Source organism: Pelobates fuscus, chromosome 2, assembly GCF_036172605.1.
Source record: "Pelobates fuscus isolate aPelFus1 chromosome 2, aPelFus1.pri, whole genome shotgun sequence".
In the NCBI taxonomy this organism is placed as follows: domain Eukaryota; kingdom Metazoa; phylum Chordata; class Amphibia; order Anura; family Pelobatidae; genus Pelobates; species Pelobates fuscus.
Window position 1 is genome coordinate 62,443,803 of NC_086318.1, and position 19,721 is coordinate 62,463,523.

Genomic DNA, 19,721 nt, shown 5'->3' on the forward strand with positions numbered 1-19,721 from the left:
TCCTTTCTGGCTTCATTGCTTTTTCTGTAAATAAAAGCACCTATGCCCTCATAGATCTCTCAGGTTCCTGTATCACGTCCAGACATCTGGGAGGGTTGTGTCTGCAACCTCTCCAAGCAACCAAAATAGTAGATTGTCACAAAGTCAAACTTGAGATAAGCAGGTGATGCATAACCGTCATTTTTTTGTATAAATACATAATATATAAATGTAGATTTTCTTTTTTTTACTTTTTTCCTCTATTGGTTACTTTTTCTCACTTGACATCTGAGTCAAATGGCAGAAAAATGCACTGGTTTGGTCGGTTTTAATTTTCCGAAATCTTTTTTTCATTAAAATAAATTTGTCTGTCCCAATTTTTTATTTTATTTTCAGAAAAAGTAGTTCAGCCAAAACCATTTCTTCCCCATGCACACGTCTAGTAAATACATAAACACCAGTTGGGCTAAGGGCTGACTGACTAACCTTCTTGAAAGACTGATTTTATTTTGTTTTATATGGCAATACAACACTAGTTATCCATTCCTTTTAGCAAGTTGTTGAAATAACAGCAGATGCATAATATAAATCAATCTGTCCTGATAAATGCTCATTTGTCTTTGAAAAAAAATTATAAAAATATTATCTAAGACTGATTAAAATAAAAAGGATAAAAAGATGAAAACCAAGCAGTACTGATTATTTTAAATATATATACAATTATAAATAGACTGCTGACGCAACTAAGGCAGAGGTAACTATGTAAGACAATAGCTTTAAAGCTTATGGAACACTGAATCCATTTTTTGAGCAGGGATTATATATGTATTATGCTGAGAATAGCTTATTTATACAATTTAGATATTTGCATGCATATCTTGGATAATACACTTTCAATACAGCTTTCCAATAAAAAAAAAAAAAAAAAAATTGGCAGGGTGTCAGTAATTTCCATACTAGGGTTTTGAATTTACAGCTGGTAGCAGTCAAGAGGTAACGCTTCACAGACTGAAATGTACTGTCAGTATTATACACAATTATACATGTGTCTGCTTATATGCATCTCACATAAGGCATGGAATATTTAAGAAAATAGAGCACGTCTGTTTTGTCATGGCACTATTCCAGGAATCAGCGGATGTAAAATAATAAAATAATTAAAAATCACTAACGAGGGTTTTAGAGCTTGTTTTTATGTTTCTGCCTTTGTTGTGTCTTTTGCACATTCTGCATCTTATACCCTGCAAACCCCCTTCCTCCCCCCCCCCCCCCCCCCCACAGAGCAGGCATTTTAAAAATGTGCTGGTAGCTTCTCTATTCTGCTTCACCGGCCATTAATTATGTTACGTAAAGGTCTTGCAAGGAACTCTCTACCGCAGGGAGCTGGCACCTTAAATGTGCATGGCCAACAATCATGTAAGTTTCTTTCCTATGAGAGATTTTCAGATGCCTTCTCTATGGCACTACCAAACTCCAGACTCCAGCATAGCTTGTGACTTACGCAGTTAGGGTGCATGTACCTTTCTGCTTCATCTGAATATTAGTAGATGCAATGATACAAAAAAACACTCTGATTTTGGGATAGTGCACAGATAACTTTCTTAGTTTTGCTATATTTAGAGATTTGGGCTCATGGATTACATAGCCACTGCTGCCATCTGTGGCGGTGTACACTCTTTGGAATCATCACTCTCAAGGAAGACTAAGAGATGGAGACTGGCTTAAAGGAAGTAAGTGGTAACACAGGGGCTTTACTGAAGTAATAAAAAATCAAAAACCAGAGCATCAGAGCTGTGGCGTTGCTTTAAAGGGACACTATAGTCATCAAAACAACTTAAGCTTAATTAAGCCATTTTGGTGTATAGAGCATGCCCCTTCCATCTCATTGCTAAATTCTTTGTCATTTAGGACTTATTATTATTATTATATTATTTATAGAGCGCTGTCAAATTCCGCAGCGCTTTACAATGGGTGGACGAACAGACATGTAGTTGTAACCAGACAAGTTGGACACACAGGAACAGAGGGGTTGAGGGCCCTGCTCAATGAGCTTACATGCTAGAGGGAGTGGGGTAAAATGACACAAAAGGTAAGGATAGTATTAGACTAGTGACAGTTGCAGAAGAGGAATCAGTTTTGAGCTATTAAGAGTTTAATTGATACGCTTTTATGAAGAAGTGGGTTTTTAATGATTTTTTGAAGGAGTGGAGACTGGGTGAGCATCTAACGGAGGAGGGAAGCGAGTTCCACAGGAACGGTGCAGCCCTCGAGAAGTCTTGAAGGCGAGCATCAGAGGTGGGAGTACGGACAGAAGATAGATGTAAGTCTTCAGCAGATCGTAAGGGCCTAGACGGGACATACTTGTGTATAAGGGAGGATAGATAGGTGGGAGCAGCATTATGTAGACATTTGAAAGCAAGAACCAGAATTTTAAATTGAGCTCTATATTTTATAGGAAGCCAATGTAGGGACTGACAGAAGGGTGAGGCAAGGGAGGTGCGGGCGGACAGGAAGATGAGCCTCGCCGCTGCATTCATTATGGACTGTAACGGCGCAAGTTGATAGCACATAAGACCACTGAGAAGCGGATTACAGTAGTCAAGGCGAGAAAGTACAGTGGAATGGATAAACATTAAATCACTTTGTTTATGCAGTCCTAGTCACACAGTCCTTGCATGTGACTAACACAGCCTTTCAAAAACACTTCCTGTACTGAGTCATCTAATGTTTACACCACCTTAATTGCAAATTCTATTTAATTAAAAATGTATGATCTACTGCTCTGTTAATAGCTTGCTAGACCCTGCAGGAGCCTCTTGTGTGTGATTAAAGATCAATATACAGAGCAGGGGATTCAAACTTTTAAAGTAAGTTATATCTGATTGAAAATGAAACCAATTTTTTTTCATGCAGGCTGTGCCAGTCTCAGTCAGGAAAGGCATGACTAGGACTGCATAAACAAAAGTGATTAACTCTTAAATGGCAGTAAGTATATGCCATCATATATCCTTCTTAATCATTATGGCCTGAACAGCATGAATGAGCTTTAACAATATCAGTGTTTGTGACTAATGCAGCAATTGCCTAACTTTCCAGCACTCCCAGGATTATCACATAGTAAGTTTATGGTAGTTTATTAAAATTTATATCAAATGTGTCCCTTAGATTGTGTTTCAATATAAGAGTATACTTGACGACGGGAATTTTGAAAATTAATTTATGTGATTATACAAAGATGTAATCTAGTTGGGAGATTTGGACTCTTATAAACTGGTGTTTATATATAAAAAAAAAGAATTACAATGACACAAATATACATTTCAAGTTTTGATTAATCTGATTTTCAAAAATACAGGGGATGGGTAAGCAGTTATACAGTATGCATTTTCTTGCAATATTTCATGCAGGTCTAAAATATTTGCACATACAGAGAAATACCATTTTTTATATATGTAACAGGTTTAACAAAAATGAACATTAACCTATATTCCTATTCTGCTTATAAATGTAAGTTAGGAACCTGATGACATTTTATCAATGCAGACTCACAAAAGTGCCAACAGACAACAGAGTGTAAAAATAATGTTTTTACATATGCATAACTCTAATATATAGGGTACAGAAACACAAAACTACTGTTTATTGTGGTATACAGGCAGGGCTGGTCCAATACATTGTGCTGCCTGAGTCCAAGGATAAAATGCTGCTCCCCCCAACACACATGCGTCTGCAATGGTAATGTGTCTATGTGTGTGTGCTGGGTATGAAATGTGTGTCTGTGTGTGCTGGAGAGGAAGTGTGTGTTTGTGAGTGTGCTAGGGATGAAGTGTCTGTGTTTGTGCTGTGGGTGAAATGTGTGTCCATATGTGTGCTGAGGATGAAATGTATGTGTGTGTGTGTGTGCTGTGGGTGCAGTGTGTGTCTGTGTATGCTGGGGGTGCAGTGTGTGCCTGTGTGTGTGCTGGGGATGAACTGTGTGTCTGTGTGTGTGTGCTGGAGATGAAGTGCGTGTCTCTGTGTGTACTGCAGTGAATACACTTACAAATACACTGTCTGTGTATCTGCATGTGTGTCAATATGTGTATCAGTGTGTCTGTATCTGCATTTGTGTCAGTGTTTGTATCTGTGTCTGTATATGCATGTGTGGCAATGTTTGTATCAATGGCTTTGCAACTGTATGTGTCAGTATGTGTATCAAACATTAACACAAATACAGACACACACTGACATTCATACAGATGTACAGACACACTGATAGACATGCAGATACAGACAGACATACAGAAACTGACATATGCAGATACACAGACATACAGATACAGACATACACACTGACACATATAGATACACCCATTACACACACACACATACACACACGCACACACAGACACTACATGCACATGCACCCATACACTACACACAGACACACACTATACATTACACACAGATACACACAGACACAGATACACACACACAGATACACACACACACACACACACATTACACACACATTAACAAATTAAGCCACCCTCCGGTTTCCTACCTTCTACTGCCTGTGTCTGGTGGGAGTTGGGGGCCTGCCCTCCGATCCGGCCCCATCCTCCAGGTCCTCCTCCTGCATGGCTGGTTCTGTGTGAGTTAGGAGGAAGTGACAGGCTGTCACTTCCTCCCAGCTCTTTATGCAGGATAGAAGAGGCTGTTAAAGCACCGCAGCGCACGACTGTGGTGTGGCATGAGCCACCCGATGGACCCTCACACAGGTTCCCAGCCCATGTGGTGCAGCTACATCACTGCCACGGGTTGGGAACCCCAGTTTTAGATGACAGGAGAGGCAAAATGCCGCCCCTGCCATAGTGCCACCTGGAGTCATGGCCTCACCGCGTTTTATGGATGTTGCAAAAATCAGAGAGGAGGTATAGCTTATGGCACTAAAGAACAGCTGCTGAAGACACACTAGTGGGATTTAATCACAAAAAGTCCCACAGATATAAAGAACACAGCAAGTACCAGAAAGTGTGCAGCGCTATTAACAAATATACAAAAAATATATGGTGTATTCACCCAATGTGCATATATATGTAAACGATAAATACCCAATTGTAATGTATATCAGTGGGTTGTATATCAGTAGGTATCACTCCTATACATAAAAGATAAGGAAAACCATAGCATAATACTGCATAAGTAAATCAATTCAATGCAGCAGTATTTATGGTCTCACTCACATGGGTTGGAGCCTGTTATCACACTGGCTCAGGTAATATCACTTTAAAAGGAGCCTTTCACCGGTTTTCAAACGAATGGAGCTTGATCCTCCCAAAGTATAATGGAGAAGATAGGCAAACACCAAATAAGAATATATCAAAAGTATCATTTATTACAAAAGCATATAAAATCTTACATTCAAGGTATTTTGATGCCAGCCATGAGCACTGTATTTATCGTTTACATATATATGCACATTGGGTGAATACACCATATATTTTTTGTATATTTCTTAATGGTGCTGCACACTTTCTGGTACTTGCTGTGTTCTTTATGGATGTTGCGGCATCTTGCATTTACCTGTATACAGGTAACGGGGTAGGCAACCTACTGCAATCCAGATGTTGAGGACTACATCTTCCATAATGCTCTTACAGCCCTAATATTGACAACTCATCAGGGGAGATATAGACCCAACATCTGGAGTTCCAAAGATAGCCTACCCCTTTTCTATAATGACATGTATTTAACCCTACCTTCAACAAAATGGTAAACCGTTATCTTCATAGACTTGCCTTCAAACATGTTTATGTGTGGTGATATCAAAGGATTTGTTTTGTTCTTTCTTTTCCAAAGAATGTTTTATGTGGCTTCCCTTTGTGAAAAAAACACAATTTTCATCCCAGGAACAAATGAGAAAAACAGAAAAGCAGATTTAGAAAGTAAAAAAAAACACCTAATGCTTTTCTTTAGTGAACACTATCGCAGTGTTTGCCTTTAAGCACTTTTCAGTTGACAGCAGTATGGCACTATAAACTTAGCAAGAGAGTCTATTTTATATCTAGCAAATATTGTGACCTTTTAACCACATCCATATTCTCCTTTTTCCCTCTGAGAAAATTTTAACAACATTCTAATCAGCACATAGTGCAATTAACTGTCTTATGCCAGCTGTGCGACTAACCTTGTCTCCAAGCAAAATAAAATGTGTTATTTGCTTAGTAGGTATATGAGTATCTAGGCACTGAGAAGAGAGACTATAAACCTCTAGGAACCTCTGTACTCCCACAATATACATGTTATTTGTAGATTGCAGCTTGGTGAAGTTTTACCAGAATGAGGTAATTGATTAATTGATTAAAGCTTCATCGGGTAAACATGAATCACTTGCACCGCAATAGTCAGAAAAACACCAAATATGGCAATGGAGGTGGCCAAGCATAAACTCCTGGATATAGAAAATGGGCAGGTGAAGACTAAAAACATTGATACAGCTTATGCATAGATATTGCATTTAGAATAAGGTGTGATTTTTCAATAAATACAAGATTTAAAATGTATTTTCTTTTAGTAGTAAATGTCTCTGATCAAGGTGGGCACTGGGCAGGTTCACACTTACGTCTTAGATAGGGCACTGTAATTCGTAGGGCAGCCCTGACTATATTTGTCCACTCTCCTGGGCATCTCTTACAGATAATACAATTGATGATTGAGTTGCTTGTGGAATTCTTTCATAGAATATAACGAAATGTTGACACGGAGAGACGAAGGCTATGCTGCGTGGTCTTTACTAATTCAAGTACCTCCCAAGGTTTAACATTTTTGAAATGACACATTGTATATATTTGTTATGCATGCAAAATTATGTAAATATAACAAGGTCTCTTTTTTTTTAATAATTACTAACTGAATTTGTTTTTGTCATCGTTTTTGTCCAAGAAATCTGTAACATCATCTTATAACATCCAACGTTGTACATTCCGGGATTCATTGACTGCTATTTTTTCCCACAGGTTACATTCATAGCAAAATACAAACCATATGTAGCACTCAAGCAAACGAATACACATTTATAGCAAAAGGTAATATTTGTCCATTTTCACAGTGCGGAAAATAGTCTTGTCCATCCAAATGGTTGTTTGATTTTGTTGCAGCAACTGCTGTCATTTTTGGCCAGTGTGCCCAGATTGATAAAGGACCAGACTTTTCTGCTGTCTCCAGATGCAATGTAAAATGTGCTACTTCACAAAATATGCCTTCAAGAGTATTTCCTTTGTGGAGAAAATACATTTTGTGTTTTCAAGATTGATGCACAATCCATACTCTAAGCTTTTCTGACTGCATGCGGTATTCAATTTCAGTTTTCTTTGATTCTGCAATGAGTACTGTATTATCTGCATAAAAGAGATTATTAATACTTTGTCAACTGATATATATACCTTTGTCTTTGATCTCCTCTTCACATTCTCAAATTATCCATTATGTGTACAAATTGAAGAGCACTGGTGATTATAGTAATATTTATATTCACCTATTCATATCTTGATTGGTTCAACTCACCCAAATACAATATGATGTTTATCCACTATACTAAACATTAATTTGACACTTTCAAATAGCATGCTAAATCCCTACAACTCACTTGTATAAACAATATTGACATTACATCCAAGCAGTTCCCCTTACTTCTGCTAAACACTAAATTCTCTTTACTACTAAGGCCTATAGTGTTAAAAACCCATTTAGGTGGCTTGCTCCCTGTGGCAGGACACCCAGTCACCGAACCATTGCTGGCAGTTCGTTTATTACTTATGGTTCGGGAACCGAACAAATTGCCCTCTTTATACCCCCCATACTCGGAACACCTCTTGGCTTGTTAACCCCTATTGACCTCTCCTGACACCTTCATTATCTGTTCGCACCTAGTTAATTCAAGTGTTCTGCTGGGTTGCCGCCGTTCACATGGAAGAACACATGGGAAATGAGTTGGCGGCCATCTAGTCGCATGAAAGCAGGCAGCAATGTTCAGATGTTGAGTGCATGAAAGTAAAATCGGACAGACTAACTTGCGAACACCGCTGAACTTATACCATCACCTGTTTCTTTTCTAAACATCTCAGGAGAGCACTGTTCGGTAGGATTGTCCACAAGAACTAGGCAAACAATCACTACCTAGGAGCCAAAATACCTGTTCGGTATTTATTTTGTTTTGGGACTTCCAAAAGTGACCGACCGCTATCACTTTTCTTATGAAAACTATTTTGGACAAACACCACATGTGCGGTCGGTCAAAACTTTACCCCAGTGGCGATTCGGCTTTATTTGTGGGATCTGATCGCTATTTGGACACTTTGGGCGGTCAGATCCAGGCTATCCGGGGATGTAGGACTTGTGGGGGTCCCTTGTAATATTATAAGTGCTTTGAGGTGTTTTGTGTTTTGAACATTGTACCTCTGTGCCTGGGAGATAATTAGTTTAAGCAAAGTACACGCAATTATCTTCCAGACACAGGGACATCGGGGAGGAGACACTGAACCTCACTGCTGTACACTGTGCGGCTTTGACACAGGAAGCACCTCTAGTGACCATTTGATGAGTGGCCACTAGAGGTGTTCCTAGGGTGTAATGTACTCTGAAAAGGCAATGTTTATGTTAAAAGGACTGCAGTGACAAGCTGTAGTTGTTCTGGTGACTATAGTGTCCCTTTAAGTGCAATCCTGCATACAATAACAATTAATAGGGCTAGCAGTCACCACTGTATACATATCGAGACACAGCCATTGGGATTAGATTAAAAGCAGTGCAGGAAGTAGAGAGAGCTGAATTTAAGAGTTAGCCACAGTAAACTTGAGTAGATGTGTCTCTATACAGAAAAGACGTAATGTAAGAAAGTTGGGTGTTCATATGAACATTTATATTTGTTCAGATACATGTGGTTTAATACATAGGAAAGTGTTAACAGCAAGGTTACTGCATTGATAACACACAACATTATGGTTTCCAATTTAGTCCTCAAGTACATTCTATCATCTAAATCCAGCTGATAAAAATGGACTGTTTTGGATGATTCACCCCCCCCCCCCCCCATTCCAACTAGATTTAATTTCATCTGGAAATTCAGCAGCTGAACCCAATGATCAGGTCAGCTGTTTGAAAAAAAAAAAAAGCTACCAATTAATGTTATTTGCAAGCAGATTTATCAGTCTTTTTTACTGACTAACTCTGTCATAAAAAATAAATAAACTAATAGTTTATGGGGGCCAATATGACCTTCATATCAGTATAGGGAGGTTTAAAATCTCTCCTATGCTCCACGCACTTTGCTTAGGGTAGGGGGTATGTCATAAAAGACTAGTTACTGGGCTGCCCAGTTGCTAATACAAGAAAGGGGTGACATGGTCACTGTTGGGCTACTAATAAATAATACAATAGGGGGGACAGACTGTCACCACATGCACTCATGTTGGGACAATTAATAAAAATGGGGGCTTCATGTCCTCCCCAACCCTAACCTGTGATCAGCGGGTAATAATTATAATGATAATAAACAGAGGGATATATTGATATATTGACCCTCCACTCCCTCCCCCCCCTCCTCCCCCCCCAGCCACCACCGATTGGTGATGGGAAGGAACCTTTAAATTAATATTAATCTAGGGAGACCTAATGTCCACTGCTAATGGGTGGGGGCTATAATTATAATAAATATAAAGACCCCCAGGGGGGAGGAGGTGCATCAATCAGTTACAACCCATTTATTATAACAATAGCCACCACCTGCTTCTCATAGGTTGGGGCTTGGGGGACATTAGTTTCCCTCTGATTTAATATTAATTTAATAGCCCCCACTAACTGACAGTTGGTGATGCCTAGGTGGACAATATCTTACCACATTAATAAATATGGCTCCTACCTACTGTCCTACTGGTGGACCCTAAGTCCTCCTGTTTATTAATTTATTAGTTGGCCCTCTGTTGAGGCATGGGGTACACTACGTTCCCTGCTTTATTTTTTTATAGCCCCACCTTAAGGGCACTATGTCCTTCATTTATTATTTTTTTTTATATCCCCTTTTATGGGGCTATAGGGGTACCTGTGCCAAGTTCCAAGTTCTAATTTTTGTGAAGGGTTACCCCCTCTAATCTTTCCTTAAGATAGTTATCATATACTTTAGTAATTTCTTCAATAGCTTCTTCTTTTCTTTTGTGAAGTTCCCCGTTATTGCATTAGCAAATGGGGAACAATAGCTGCCCAGTCACTAGACTTTTAGTAGACATGCAACTACCGTGTAATGGCTGGTGGGACCATAAATGTTTTAAGCCTCCCTTATACTAATGTGTGGACCCCTCAGATATTTTTTAGAGCTATTTGCAAATAATCAGAAATAGCATTTTTTTTCAACAGCTTTTAGCTTTTGAAGCTTTTAGGGCCACTCAACAGGTGCTATGCCGTTAAATAGAATGGAATCAACAAAGCCTATATTTTCAATGTAAAATATAGGCTTCCGATTCTATATGTAAAGTGATATTTTTCGGCTCCTGGTAAGCTTTTAACTGAAGTAATTAAATTGATCCAAACTTTTAAATAGCTTTTTGGGAGTCGGAAAAATGCAGCTAAAATTTATTAGCTGGAATTAAATTGAGTCATGTGTTGGGAATTTTGCACTGGTTGTCAATTCACAAGAAATGTTGTTTATTTTAAAGATTTGTTTTAGCATGCACATTTAATATCCAGGAGAGGTTGACTCCTTAAGTCCTGTAATGAATGTTTCTGCATTTTTAAGAATCAAGAAATATTAAGACAAGTTTCACTGTTTCTTCTAAGTTCTGTGATTAGTAAACAGTTGGTAATTGCAAAACAAATATCAATGAAGAAAATGTCGAATTTTTATTCTGCTCACAGAGTTAAAGTATTTCTTTTCATGGAAACAGTGTAAGCATGTTATTGATTTAGAGCTCAAAACCGCTGTCAATTCTATAAAATGACAGTGAGGCTCACTTTTTATTTGTCACAGCATATATCATATTCAGTTCTAGTGGTATCAATATACACTGATCAGCCCCAACATTAAAAACTATCTGCCTAATATGGTTTAGGCCCCCCTCGTGTGGCTAAAACATCTATGAGGAGACAAAACATGGACTCCACAAGACATCTAAATGTGTGCTGTGGTATCTGGCAACAAGATATTAGCAGCAGATCCTTAAGTCCTGCAAGTTGCGAGGTAAGGCCTCTATGGATCGGATTTGTTGTCCCAGCACATCCCACATTAATCGTACTGCGATCTGGGGAATTTGGATGCCAAGTTAACATCTTGAACTCGTCGTTTTGTTTCTCAAACTCTCCTAGAACAATATTTACAGTGTGGCAAGGTGCATTATCCTGCTGAAATAGGCCACTGCCACCAGGGTTGTACATGGTCTGCAAACAACTCTAAGTAGATGGTACGTACCAAAGTCACATCCACAAGAATGCCAGTACCCACAGTTTCACAGCAGAACATTGCCCAGAGCATAAAACTGCTTCAGCCAGCCTGCCTTCTTCATATAGTGCATACCGCTACCATCTCTTCCCCAGTTAAATGGTGCACACGTGATTCATCAGGCGATACAACCTTCTCCATTGCTCCATAGTCCAGTTCTGACTCTTACATCCCCATTACAATAATTTTTTGGCAATGGACAGGGGTCATCATGGGCACTATGATCAGCCTACAACTATGAAGCAAACTGCAATGCACTGTATGTCGTGACACCTTTCTACCATGGCCTGTGTTATTGGACCTGAGGGGCTTGCCTTCACTATCCATGTGCATCAATGAGCCTTGGTTGACAATGACCCTGACATCAGTTCACAGGTTGTTCCTAGCACCACATTTGGTAGGTACTATTATCTGCATACTGGGAAAACCCACCAAGACTTGCCCATTTAGAGATGCTTTGACCCTGTCGTCTAGCCATCATTGTCAAAGTCACCCAGATCTTTTTGCTTGCCCATTTTTCCTGCTTACAAGCCATGAGATTTACGAATTGACTGTTCATTTGCTGCCTAATATATCCCATCCCATGACAGATCAACATTGTAACAATATAATCAATATTATTTACTTCACCTATCAGTGGTTTTAATGTTGTGGCTGATCAGTGTATTAACGCTATAAAATCATGCTAGACTTTCAGTATTTGAAGATTTATAGATGTATGTATTGTTCTTTGCTATAGACTGCTGTGAGTAACGATGTTTCATATAATATTTAATAAAATCATACCGTGTCATTGGGGTTTTATTGCTGTCTCTCTCCACTCATCCTACATTTACCTTTTAATCATTCTAACAGCTTGTTTAACCAGCGCCACAAGTAACATTAGAACTGATTAATAAATTAAAGATCTAGCTTTGTAAGGTGAACATTATTGTAACGTGCTGAGATATGCAGCACTGCTGTGATCTAACAAGGGAAAATGGTTTTAGATTTTGGATTAATTTACATAATCCATATCACATTGTGAGTATGACATCCATGCACTCAGCTGGAAAAAGAGATGCTAATGATAATACACGTAATCCCTGTTTCTGCTATTGGTAATATGATGACCATTTGGAGGTTCAGACAATCCTGGGTGACACCATTAGAATGAGTGACACATGGTTTGCCTCTTCTGTGTGGGTACGGTGTGTGCCCCTAGTGCAGTGGTTTCCAAACCAGTCCTCAAGGCATGCCTACCAGGATTTAGGGATTACCAAGTAATGTAAAGGTGTTTTTTTTTTTTCCTTCCTAAAAACACCTTAGACACAACTGGGTAATCCCTAAATCCTGGACTGTTAGGCATGCCTTGAGGACTGGTTTGGAAACCACTGCCCTAGTGTAACAATCTCCTCTATTGGACTCCCTTTTTCCTTAGTGTGGACAACCAGCTGCTTGGGGCACAGGATTACTGTAACCCCAGCACCCACGTATAATACAAAACCAGAGAATCCCCCAAAAGGGAGCAGGAATCAGTCTGTGCTGAAAGTGCATAGCTCTCCTGTACCCGCTAAGACATCAGGGACACCTTCTCTACAGATTGATCTCCTTCTTCTCCAGTCACAGCTAGCATAGGTATTCTGGAGGATAAGGTGTGTTGTTATTATTTTGTGTATGCAAATTGGCGTAAGTGTGTTAAATTGTTGTGTTTATGTGAATGTGTAAATAAATTGTGACTGTAAACTGGTGTCAAAGTGTGTCAGCGACAATATGTGTATATGTCAGTGGTAGTGTTTGTATGGCAGTGTGCGTATGTTAGTGAGAGGGTGTGTAAGTAACATTGTGCGTGTGTGCTAGTGTATATATGTATTTGTCAGTGACATTATGTGCTAAAGGTGTGTCCATCCCTTAAATATATCCTTATATATTCTATTCATGATATATTAATATAAATTCCAGCGACGCTGTAGGTCCTCATGCATAGCGTGAGGATGTCCAGCGTCATTTAAACACTTTTCGTGTTTTAAGAAAATTGAAGTCCCTCTAGTGGCTGTCTGATAGAGAGATGATTAAACTCTGCAAGGTCATTATTACAGTTTATAAAAACTGCAAAAATTACACTGGCAGGGTTAAGGGTGGTGGGACTTGGCACCCAGAGCACTCCAATGGACAGAAGTGGTCTGGGTGCCTGGAGTGTCGCTTTAAGTAAGCCTCAATCTCTGGATCAGGGGTCCTCAAACTCCGCCCCCTCCCCCCCAGATGTTGCTGAACTACAACTCCCATGATTCTTTGAATTACATAGATAGCCAGAGAATCATGGTAGTTGTAGTTCAGCAATAGTGATGTTGCAAACATAAAATTTTCGGTTCGCGAACCGCAAACGCGAACTTTCGCAAATGTTTGCGAACCGGGCGAACCGGGCGAACCGCCATAGACTTCAATAGGCAGGCGAATTTTAAAACCCACAGGGATTCTATCTGGCCACAATAGTGGTTGAAAGCAGGGGGGAGATCTACTCTCCTTCCTCCCCCGGCCCCCATCCCTGGGCAGTGGGTGGGGGCCATAATGATAATGAGTGGGGGGACCTACTGTCCCCCCCCGCCAGCCCCCACCCCTGTGCGGTGGGTGGGGGCCCTAAAATTAACGATAAGGGGGGACCTACTGTCCCCCCCCCCTGCCCCCACCCCTGAGCGGTGGGTGGGGCCCCTAAAATTAACAATAAGTGCTCTGTGTCATTTTACACAGCGTTGGAAAGTTCTTTGGAATTTTCCCAGGCTGTGTAAAATGACAAAGAGCACTCTGATTGGCTTAAACCAGCCAATCAGAGTGTTCTTAGCCTAATTGCAGGGCGTGGCAAGGCTTTATAAGCCTTCCCTCGCCCTGCAGAGCTCAGTCTGCGCGGAGCCCTCCATGGGTGAACATGGATTTTTTTTTTGTGCGCTTTTTTTTTTTATTGCGTCGGTTATTATGGTTTTTTATTTGGCCTTTTTTTGGGCTGAAAAAAGAAGATTGTAGAAGAAAGAAAACATCGAATGGTAAGTTGTTTTTAAATATTTTTTTTTTACATGTTTTTAGTTAAAGGTCCCCCCCTCATTATTTTTAGGGTGAGGGGGGTAGGTAGGGAGATAATTTTTTGGGGGGGAGGGGTGACCGCTGAGCAGTAGGTCCCCACTTATTGTTCATTTTAGGGCCCCCACCCACCGCTCAGGGGTGGGGGCCGGGGGGGAGGACAATAGGTCCCCCCCTATTGGTATTTAGGGCCCCCACCCGCTCAGGGAGGGGGGTCCCTTTTTTCTTTTTTTTTTAAAGTGAGCAGCCACAGGCACAGGCTGCTCACTGTTTAATAGACATGCCCCTACTCGCGGTATTGCGAGTAGGGGCATAATTTACTAATACTAAGTAATTTTTACTTAGTATTAGTAAATTTGGCCACAAAAAAAGGGGCGGACCGAACATCGCATATGTTCGCCTGGAACTATTCGCCTGCGAACCGTTCGGGACATCACTATTCAGCAACATCTGGGGGGCCGGAGTTTGAGGACCCCTGCTCTAGATTGTAAGTTAATTTGCGCAGGGTCCACATCAACCGATTGTTCCTGTAACATTTTGTTATTGTCTCATTTTGTAGTTAAAATTCTATAAAATTCCAATAATAAAAATGCTGTATATTAATATTAATATTAATATTTTATAACCCCAACACATAGATAATAGGACAAAGTAACCCAACAAGAGGAAAGCAGGTTAGGTACATATTACTGGTTCTTTGGTTCTTTGGATAGCTGTGCTTAACATGAGGCCCAAGAGGGTGAAATCATACCTGCAAGCAGGTGAAGCAAAGTCTGAGAGAGGTCAAAGTCAAATGGGAAATAAGGCAGAATGATAAGACAAGCCAAGGTCTATGGGTACTGGAGTCAGAAAAGTCAAGCCAGAGCTGGGTCCAAACCAATACAAGAAATACAAGGGGATCCAATACACTTTAGTACTGTTCAGATCTCAGATACAGGTTTTAGTTCATGTGTGCCACTGGCATGGAAGGGATCCTACGCTATTTGCATATAAAACTGATCCTATCTGCTAGGATAGAATACAACTGAAATTATGGTAGTTATTGATGCATGTATAAATGTAAATTATATTGCATTACATTGTACAGCAATATAATGAAATTAGGAACATTAGAACATTAGAAACAATTATATCAAATAACATTGAAACACAGTGCCTTGTTTATTTTTTTGTTTTTTTTGTTTGGTTTTAGAGTATTTTTTTCTACAGGATAAAACAGAATACTAGTCACAATTAGCTCTACACAGTTGTTGTGGTTGTGGCATCACAGCTCAGAAATGTATATCCAAATCATCAGGTTTTGGGTCAAAACAATTCAGGCAAAATATTATTCGATTTAGGAGATTAGATAATAAAAAATGCACGAGCTGACTAAATCAAATACAACTCTAACAGGGAATAAATTCAATTTATGTAAAAAAAAATGATTATTTTGGAATTGTGGTGGATTGAAAACATCTGTGCTAATTTTAGACCAGCTTAGTTGTGAAAAAATAATCTAGGATTTGGCTCAGGCGGCCAGACTAGCAAATATACAGTTTTTCCCTAAAACCTTTGCTGGAAAAAAAAAAAGTATTCTTTTCAGGGGATGTCTTTTTTTTTTTTAAAATATATTACAGGTGGTCCTCACTTACCGACCGGGTTCCATACTTATGGCATGGTCGTAAAGCGAATTCGCCGGTAAGTGAGAATGCGCTAGAAAATCAGGATGCAAAAAATCAGGTCTACATTCGGTGGAATTCTGCCAAACATAGACAAATTCACTAGCCCATGGAATCCCATGCATCTATGTTTGGGGTAACTTCCCTGAATACAGATTAGCGAACTAGCGACAATCTCAACTAGGGCATATTTTCAGGATAGGGCTTATATTACGAGCATCCCCCGAAAATATGCTAGGGCTTATTTTCTGAGGATTTTTTTTTTTGGTGGGGGAAACGATATTTTAAAATTTACTCAACAGTAAGCTTAGGGAATTCTGTAAATGCTCATAGCTGAAAGTACTAAACAACAGTAACGATCTTAGATATGGGGCACATACATGAAAACATAACACATGGATGACTTCACTGTGCTGTACAGAGTTTGACAACATGATCATCCCGTTGAAATAACAAGCAGATCATGTTGGATATAAGTAGTGAGTATGCTATATATAAACGTAAACATTTTTACGAATGTTTTTGAATCATTTTATTTCAATACATTATACTTTACAAGGTTCTCTAATAATACAAAAAAGAACAAATACAGTTTTGAATTAAAACAACATTTTCCATTGGTAGTCAATCACAGGGTTTTGCTGACTGTTTTAGTCTTTAATCTATTTATTTAACTCAGTGCAGGTCTGTGTTGTAGGTTAGTTGATTACCCAGAGGGAATTCTCCATGTTTGTGTCTCTTTCTATAAGACTCCAGAGACAGAGGAGAGAAACTAAATATGAACCAGACGTCTTATATGCTGCGTCATTACTTTTGTACCCTTGAGTGAATTGCATTACCCAGGAGACCTGTACTAGAAAACTGTGCAGGTTTTTTGGTTGCCCACGGCAGGGATCCACAATTATGAAGAGAACTGAGTCAACCAAAATAGAAGCAGCTCTTGTGTTTTCCTATTTAGAATGTGTACACAAAAGTTGTTAGACGTTTCCGGGCTTAAACTAGTTATACAATGTTTTCATGTTTTCTCATAAACAGTGAAAAACATGAATTTTTGAGAGGAACTGCCATATTTAATGTGTTTCCATTATCTTCTCCAAATCCGTGGGCACAACTCATGATAGGAAAACTCATAAAATGAAGATTCCCAAATTGGTGTGAAAGTGATTGTATATAATGCAATACATAGACAAACACACAAAGCACCATGTGAAAACGAGGAATCTATGAAAGATATATTAAGAAACTGTGGCATTTTTTTTATCGTAGATGGTAGACATAATTTTTCTGAAGTTAGGCAAACAGTGAGTCATCTGAATTCCATAACGGTGATTTGCCACATTACGAAAACACAAAATAAACAAAACAAGGAATGAATGAGCCTTTTTATTTGTTTTGTGATCCAGAGTTACATTCGAGGCGCCAAAAAAAAGATGATTGGCAGAAAAAAAGATGATTGATGATTAAATGATGAGTTACTTAATGTTGGTTTTATTCACAAATCAAGTGAATAAGTGAGAAGTGACCAATAGAGTAAAAACAAGGGAGGAACAATAATACAATCTAGCTATTAAAATAAAATGCATATATGTATACTTAATAAATATATGCACGTTTGAGCCATTGTAAACAGTTTTTCCCAAAACAATTGCAAGAAGAAAATTTGCCCAAACCAAAACACCACATAGACAAGACCAATCATCCAACACATTTTGTTTTCAGACAAATCAACTTAGACAAAGTAATTTTTTTTCATTATACACAAGTCTAATGGGTAGTTGCCATGCAATACTTAGCCTTTGATGCCTTGGTACTCTTGGTTTTTAAAATTCTGAACACAGTTAATTAGCTACCATCAAGATTGCATGCTCAAAGTAGGATCCTCTTCTTCTTTTGTGTCAACGTGTCTGAATATTTATGGAATTTTTTTCATAATTTTTAAAGCAATCTGGAAGAGTGCTGTATGAGAACTAATAAATAAGATAAAGTTGCTCGTCTTTCACATGGCTTGTAGCATGCTCGTAATATTCCCTCCTTCCGTTTGTGCTGTATCTTTCAGTGCATTGTGTGGATGAATTGTTACCTTTATAGGCATCTGGTGATTTGCATATTCCTTTTTGTAAAAAAATAAACATAACATTTGCTATAAATAACAAAGAAAAAAAATGCTTAATTTAGACCAGAATCAATAATCAAATTCTCTGGATGGTAAATGAATGACAGATATATGAAAAAGATTTAAAAAAATTGAGATTGTCATAAAGAGAAACTGAATGCTCCATGAACTATAACCACTACAGCTCATAGAAGGATTCCACTAGCAATATCAAAATGCAATGCAGTGCTTAGCTCAGGAGAGCTAACTGAAGTTTCTGTTGCGGAACTTCCGTTACTCTGGAGGTGGTAGTGGAGACACGGAATGGCACTCAATGGACCCAGGTAGGAAGTCAAATCATTTAATAACAGTTTGACATCTTACAAAGTGTAGGGGCTATCCTTGCACCATAGCCACTATAGTGATCTGCAGTCACCATGGTACATGTACTATTTCGTTAATGCTCTCCCATAACCTGCTCTTCTGACATTGTAGAAACATAGAAACATAGAATGTGACGGCAGATAAGAACCCTTTGGCCCTTCTAGTCTGCCCAATTTTTTTTAAATACTTTCATTAGCTCCTGGCCTTATCTTATAGTTAGGATAGCCGTATGCACATCCCAGGCATGCTTACACTCCTTTACTGTGTTAACCTCTACCACTTCAGCTGGAAGGCTATTCCATGCATCAACTACCCTCTCAGTAAAGTAATACTTACTGATATTATTTTTAAACCTTTGCCCTCTAATTTATGTCCTCTTGTTGTGGTATTTTCTTTTCTTTTAAATATAGTCACCTATTTTACTGTATTGATTCCCTTTATGTATTTAAATGTTTCTATCACTTCCCCCATGTCACATCTTTCCTCCAAGCTATACATGTTAAGTTCCTTTAACCTTTCCTTGTAAGTTTTATCCTGCAATCCATGAACCAGTTTAGTAGCCCTTCTCTGAACTCTCTCTAAAGTATCAATCCTTCTGGAAATACGGTCTCCAGTACTGCGTAGAATACTCCAAGTGAGGTCTCACCAGTGTTCTGTACAATGGCATAAGCACTTCCCTCTTTCTACTGCTAATACCTGTCCCTATACAACCAAGCATAGCTCTCCCTATACAACCAAGTAGTGTGAATTGGATTCTGAAGGGTATAGAAATTAAATGATGAGTATTGGTAATGGGTTAAGTATGAGACAGTGGTAAAGGAAGATAAGCTTGGCATTCTCAGTTGTTACAGAGCATAGAGCAGTAATATGGTTATTGTGTAGGCTAATAAGGACTGATTTGCATCTTGTGTTAGATGGGGGGGGGGGGATACAAACAATGTTTTTAAGGTAAAAATGTCATTATTTGAAAACAGGCAGGTTGTGAAGTGTAATGGTAAACCCAAAGTGTAATAGTCAATTAACCTGCAAGGAGAGTGGCAAAGGAGGGTTAGAAAGCAGAGAGCAAAAAACAGTTTTAAGAAGGTCA